This window comes from Protopterus annectens, chromosome 11.part0, assembly GCF_019279795.1.
Source record: "Protopterus annectens isolate FY-2018-M chromosome 11.part0, PAN1.0, whole genome shotgun sequence".
Classification (NCBI taxonomy): Eukaryota; Metazoa; Chordata; order Ceratodontiformes; family Protopteridae; genus Protopterus; species Protopterus annectens.
Window position 1 is genome coordinate 1,158,841,186 of NC_056745.1, and position 7,233 is coordinate 1,158,848,418.

A 7,233-nucleotide genomic window follows, 5' to 3' on the forward strand; every position below is an offset into this window, starting at 1 on the left:
ATGTAACAAGCTTGCTAATGTACCTTACTTCCACTTTACATTTTTTACGATTACACAGTCTCAACTGTAAATTTAATAAAAATTCAAAAAAATGACTAATGCATGCATTGAGGAGGAAAGGAATGTGTTTACAGAACACAGTACATTGTGCTACAGCTGATGGACAATAACATATGTAGGAATCAATACCCATAACATAGAATGGATCAATCAATATCCACAAACATATATGTCCAGATAAATATGTTTGTATCTTATGAGTAGGGGGTGCATGCCCCCAGTCACAATTACTGCACAGCACAACAGCAATGAACACTGGCATACAATAGCATCCACCACAAGGACGGCACTATACCACACACAGTATAACCAACAGAAGAGTATGGGGAATTTATGTTGCGGTCTCTGGAGCCTGCTAAACATACTTTTCCAAACCCTTTAGTGCTAGCTAAAACAAAAGTGGCAAGCTAGAATGTACAAACAACATACGGGTTACAAATGGCAAGCTTCACCAATTTTACTTGTACAGCACTGCAATTTTACTTATACACATGTACAGCACTGCAATTTTGCAGACTTTTTCTCACCACAGAAGATGTACAAACCTCATTTACATACATTGCCAAAAGAACAACAAAGATCTCTTTTTTGAATTACCTGTTTTACTGACTCTTCCAAGCTTGGGCTACTGCCTTACCCTGAACATAAAACTGTTTTGGAAACTGGGGTCAGGTATCTTGGGCAACTATTCAGATATAATGTGAAAGCTAAAAATGCACATAAGAATTTTGAGAAATGAGTTATGTGGCAAGTGGCAAAGTTTAGACCACTGTAACAGTAGAGAAGCAGTTTGTTAAACCTGATAACCAAACAAATGTAGAATACTGCAGAGAGTAAAGAGATTATTTAGAGGCATAACGAAAGAAAGCACAACTAGTAATAAACAGAATTAGTAACAATAAAACTTTATAGCTTTCACGTGAGACCTCGGATATAATACTGTATTTGGTTTTGGGGCCCAACAGCCTGGAAGAAAATTGGTAAGTGGACAGTAAACTAAGCACTACAAAAAAAAAAAGTCATCACATCTGTCCAGCAATGGAAATGGGAAACGGGTTTTAAACTCAACTACTGGCTACTTTTTTTTTTCCAAAGCTCCCCCCTCCCCACACCATACCTATAAAACAGTATAGATCTACAAAATTAAAATGGCTTGATATTTTCCAGTGAAGCAGTCATGGAAATGCAATGAACTGGAATATTCATTCATTCACTTCTTACCTACATTATCCAATTCAGGCTTACCAGCAGCGGCCTTAGGTCAGCTGGTGCCCTAGGCAAAGGTGCTCCACAGCGCCCCCCCACATCACCCAGGTGCCCCCAACCTGGTCTACCTACACCAAATAAATACTGGAAAAGAGTCCCTGCTGCAGCAGCGCCCTAGGCGGCTGCCTAGTTGGCCTATGCCTAAGGCCGGCCATGAGGCTTACAAGCTACCAGGAGCTTATCCCAGCACACAGGTGCAATGTAGCAAATAACTAATCACAGAACAAATGCCATTCTACAATGCACCCCACCACACACACAGGGTGCAGATCTGACAATCTGGAGAACTGCTAATTTATCTATAAGCATGTGTTTTGGAAGGGGGGGAGGAAGCCTGAACAGCTGGCTAAAATCCATGAGAACATAGGCAGGGCATACAGACTTCACAAGGAAAGCACCCCAGACCCAAACACTGCAAGCTAGCAAGATAACAGATACACCACTATACCATCCTACAGTCAGCTATAAATCATATCTAGATAACACTTCAAGGTCCAAAGGCAATGGACCAATTACTTCTTGATCCTCGTGTGCGTAAAAAAGTATTTATTTTATTACAGCATTTAAAATGTTTAAAAAAAAAAAAATCACAAAATAAGGTTTTAGGTCCAATGCTATAGACAACACAATATGTTTTAATAACACCCATGTTTGTATTCTGAATAAAGAGGTAACATTTACTTGATGCAAAGCCAACATTTTTTGTAATCCAAAGTTTTGCCAATGTCTAACAGCAATTCTGGTCTGGTTTGTTCTCTACATAAAAAATGTAATGCATATCTTTTTAAGGACTTTATTAGAACATTCTTCCAAAAAAGTGCCTCTAGATACAATATTGACAAAATAGCTGCATTCTGAAATTGTATGTGGCATTTCACACATCTCAGCACTGTGGTTTGTTGCATTTAAAATAGAAAATATCTTTTTACAGAGGAATACATAACTTGTAACAGATATAAATTTGCCATCATGGGCAAAAGTCAAATGCTTGTGCAATCTTGAAAAACAAATCTCATGAACTTCAAAGGTTGTCATATTCAAATGATCATACATGTTTTACTGGTGGTTTCTACCAATGCAAGGTGTTATATCTCTGAAATTCTTTGACATCTACAAATATTTTCTGGAGATTGTGTTTACACAGACAGTTCTCTACTTTTATGTGTACAGGGGCATCTTGATGCTTTCATCTTTCTCAGCACTGCATCTTTTCCTTAGCACAGCTACAGTTAAAATGGAGAAATGCTTTCAGTTTTAAGAAGAAATGATCACCAAAAGGTGAAGAAAAAATTCAAAATATTCATGAAGTTATATACTGTAAACAAACTCTGTGACGCATATAGAGAGACAAAAGTCTGTACACTTTCATTTCATGATAAACATGGCTTGTTTTTTTCTTTGTAAATATTACCAGAAGCTGTAGGAAAATACTGCAGGAAATAATAGAAAAAAAAATCAACAAATCTAAGCTTACTGTATGGAAGACAAGTGAAATGCTAACACTAACAAAAATACCGTTCAAGGCCAGCCCAGCCACATCTAGTAACTGAAAATATTTTCCAAAGAACTATGATATGGTGAGCCTGAAAATTATAAATAAAAGGAAAAAAATATGAAGCAAATGATTTAGATACAGCCTACATATAAGAGCATTCAGAATGAAAGAAAATGTATTTGGTACCCTAACTATTAAAAACAAAAACCCATGCAACAAAAGACAGAAGAATATGCAGATCACAGGAAACACTACAAACGCTCAAGTCCAAAGTGCTCAAAAAAAAAAAAAAAACCAACACCACTCTCAAATCCTGGGAAGCATGTGGTAGATTGTGTAGGCTTGTGTTTGGGGAAGCAACACTGAGAAAGTAGTGGGAGGGGGATTTTAGGGTCAGGGAGCAGACATGGAGTTTGAGAGTTAAGGAATGTTTAGGGGGCTGAAGTTTAGCGAGGGAGCAACTGAGGACGTTAAGGAGGCAAAGAGGAGTTTTAGGGTAAGGAAACAAGGACTGGGGAGGGAGTTGTAGGGTTAAAGTTTAGCTTCTGGTAGGGCTATACAATTTTGATGGCTGGGAGCTACATAAAAAAATAGAGATCAGGCTAGTGGGACTTTGAGCACTTTCTTGGAGCAAATGGAAATAAGCAAGTGTGTCTCGAACTACTAGCATGTGAGAACCTGCTATAACATATCATATGTGTTATTGTGTATGGCATTCAGAATGAAACAAAATAGACCGCTCTGGCACATGTATCCTAAAACATATGACAACTGTACAATACTAATTAGTGGGTGACAATTACATGCATTGTGGGTTTTTAAGATAACAAGAGAAACACTAAAATAGAAAACATAGAGGGTAGCTCCTACCAACAAGATTATACTCCAGTCTGTAAAGTGCAGGTCGTTTAAAACAGAGCAGTAAAAGAAAAACAGAGCTGTGGCAAGATGTGGGAACGGGAAAACCTACTGACCCAAGTGACAGGAACACATTAGATCTACTAGCAACAAGTATAACGGGAACAGAGTAGGTTTACGTGATTTAACAGAATTTGCTGGTTCAGTCTGGAAAAAAAAAAAAAAAAAAAAAAAAGACAATAAGCCTCAATACAAAAACAAAATAAATTTCACACAGTTTTCGATTAACACTTTAGCATAATCTGATCAATGGTTAAGTGTTGACAGATCCAGTCACATTTGTATCTCACACTTTATCCTTCCAAATGATTATAATGTAATGGTACAGGGTGTACTAATAGGAACTTAAAGTCAAAGCTCTCATTATGTAGGAAATAATAAGTACAATGAACGGACTAAAAAGTCATCTTTAAGTCAGTTTACCTTAAACAAAACTCGGCGTATATATTAATCGATAGATAACATATACAGACAGATAAATATTAATAGCACTGACAGCTTTGAGTTTTCTATTATAGCATATCAGCTTTAGCATTTATTCTCAATGTCACTTTTCTCAGTGAACGGAATGCTCTCAACCTCTTACCTCCAGAATTAGAGATAAATCCGGAAAAAACAGGGACATTATTTTAAAAACGTTAGTACTACAGTACTCAGATGAGAATAAGGTAATCTGAAGTGACATCAGTTTTCCTAAGTAAAAGAAATCTATAGCTTTCAGACAAAATTGGGGACAACGTTGGTGTGCCATACATAAAGAGACAGGAAGCAATAATTTTTTTATCTCGCATTCCACAGGTCTCAGCAGCCCTTACAGCTGCGTGTATCTTCAACGTGTACTTCACAGAAATACCCATTCTCATCAAACGATACTATACTGCGTATATTAAATGGGGAAAAAGACCACAATTTGCAATTTTACAGTACAACTATGTGCTTTCAAATAAACGCACTCACTTCAAAGCACTACTACATATTACGAAATAATTACATCCTCTTTGAAAGCATGTAGCCTGTGAAAGTGGGTAACATTTCCCTAAATCAGCGAAGCATCAAATATTATACAGTCTTCCAACTGTTACCTGTTTAAACAATTCAAGTTTCATTTACAATAGTCAACACTGGCAACTTCTACTAAAGCACGATTCATACACAGAACATTTAAAAGACAAGTAGCAGTTTATAGTCCACTCACCCAATCGTCTTTGCGGCGTTTTACCAGTGATGCATACTGACTGAATGAGTTAGTTACTTATTAACCAGCAATAAATAATTTCCAAGGTTAGTAATGCAGTACTCCACACTGTGACGTACCTCTCGGACTCCTGGGAGTTGTAGTACGGAAGTTAAGTAGTGCAGTGATTTCAACTCCTTTCCTGGAAAGACTGCTACAAAACGACGAGTGTACGGTGAGAAGAACTACAACTACCACAGTAACGCTGTTAGTGAAATAAGGCTGCGCGTTACAAACCCCAGCACTTACATAGTTAAATTATAAAAAAGGGATTGATGCGTTAAAGAAAGACAAATATGACACCCACTGGTGACGACCTGCAGCGTGTTGAGGTGGATCATGCATTTAGTACTAAGGAAGTTTTTGTTCAATGGAGCTCGGACAGGATTTCTTACATTTTGTTGGAGAAGTGTCGGCTCAGTGGCAAAGGCTGATCAAAACTGAAGTGGTTGATTAAATTAAAAGTACTAACTTGATCATATCCATCGTTTTAAATTTGAAAGTTGGCATAATGTCGTTTTGGTATTTTTTCACATAGATCAAGTACTTGGCTATCAAATCTGAATCGCTGACAGACAATCAAGTAGCGAAGTGAGTGGAATCTAGATTTTGACAGGTGTAATGGGGTGGGGGGAAACTGGTGAATAAACTGATATTAAACCTGGGAAAATAAGCTATAAAATGTCATGGTGGGGCATTCGTTAGCGGTAGTTGGCACAACATATTTATTTTGGGAAGGAATAACGCCTTAAAATGTGTCAATTTAAGCGCTTTTCGTGAAGATCACAGTAAGGAACATGAATATTAGGTACTTTTACTACACAGCGCAGTATAAATTCTTATTGAGAGTGCGGCAGCAATTTTTGCCTCACCACATATCTGTCACTTTCCATATTCATTGCATTAATAGTTATCATTCTGCCAACATATTACCGTTACAGACACCACGCTAAGAGCCCTATTCCCTGAGCAGCTAGCTACAAATAGGTGATAGGAAGCACTGTACATGCTGTTAATGTGCTTGCGCTCCATAACGGAAAACCTCAGCTCCATCTTTTGCTACTTTTTTACCCGGACCAATTAAATTACATTGCTTATTCAAAGATATTTCCTGTAAGTAGAATTAGTGTTTTAGTAACACCACTTTGTTACTAAATGGTGAACAAATGAAACAAAATAAAGATATCCGGGATGATTACAGCTTCATTTCTAGTGATAGTCTTGATTAAGGACAAGGGAGCACGCTTTAAGGTACTTCAAGTGCGGCACTGTAGGTCGGTATCGTATTAAAAAAGTACCTCGCGGGCCGTTCTGTGAATAAGTGGGCGTAACCTAAGTGATTGACAGATGAAATGGGCGCGTCGTGGTAGGGAAAAGATACATGCTTGCAGCCATGCAGATTTCAGCGTGACATCAGGCATACATTGACTGTAGATCATATATGTAGTTGTTGCTGACTTTTAGATGTGGAATAATTGCATTTTTTTCCCTTCGTTTTTGCAGGGGGAACCCTCCTCATGCCCCCCCCTCAAATTAAATACCAACTCCGAGATAGCACAACCTCGAGGAAAAGGACAAACCACAAATAGATATGAATATTCATACTTCCATTGGTATAAATATTACTTTACTTTCACTGATTCTTGGATGATGGGTTGGGGTTTGGGCGGAACTTGCTACTGCGCATCCTGCGAGGTACGTTTTTATGAAAAGTTATTATGAAGTCTGTATTTCTGAAATTTTCTACTCAGTGCACATATCCTATTACTAAAGATAGAATTTTGGAAGTTCAGTAGCATCTTACTTTTCCAGTTTAACATTTTAAGTAAATCTTTGAGAGCTTACTCCCCACTGTTCACTCACGGTTTTTATTTATTTGTTTATGCTACTCAATGCCAGAAGTCTAAACCTCAAAATGCATGCACTTGAGGCACTCCTCAGTATGGAGAAAATCGATATATGTGCAGTAACAGAAACCTGGTTTAAGGCTCCAGAGAACACACCAGCACTACCAGGTTACAACACATGCCATACGTTTCGGCCACAGAACCCAAATCGAATTACAAAAGGCGGGGGCATGTCCATATTCATCAAGGATACCCACACCTCCAGGTTAGTGGCACAGCACAATGTGTCAGAGATATCCACATGCAACTAACACTGGGCAAAACTGCAGTTCAAATTGTAGCTTGCTATAGATCACCCACCATGTCCCAGGACCCCCATTCAGCGTTTCTGGAAACACTGGGAAACATAAAGG

The 7,233-nt window shown here is 38.1% G+C and overlaps 1 protein-coding gene across 1 annotated transcript in view; it reads right to left on the reverse strand.

The window, feature by feature from the left end:
- The window catches only part of SLC26A5 (solute carrier family 26 member 5), a 1,021,139-nt gene extending 1,016,081 nt beyond the window's left edge, over nucleotides 1–5,058 (reverse strand). Inside the window, exon 1 of the mRNA XM_044088519.1 lies at nucleotides 4,935–5,058. The gene's annotated coding sequence lies outside the window, so the exon portion shown is untranslated. The remainder of the gene's footprint in view (nucleotides 1–4,934) is intronic.
- Between the last annotated feature and the right edge of the window lie 2,175 nt (nucleotides 5,059–7,233).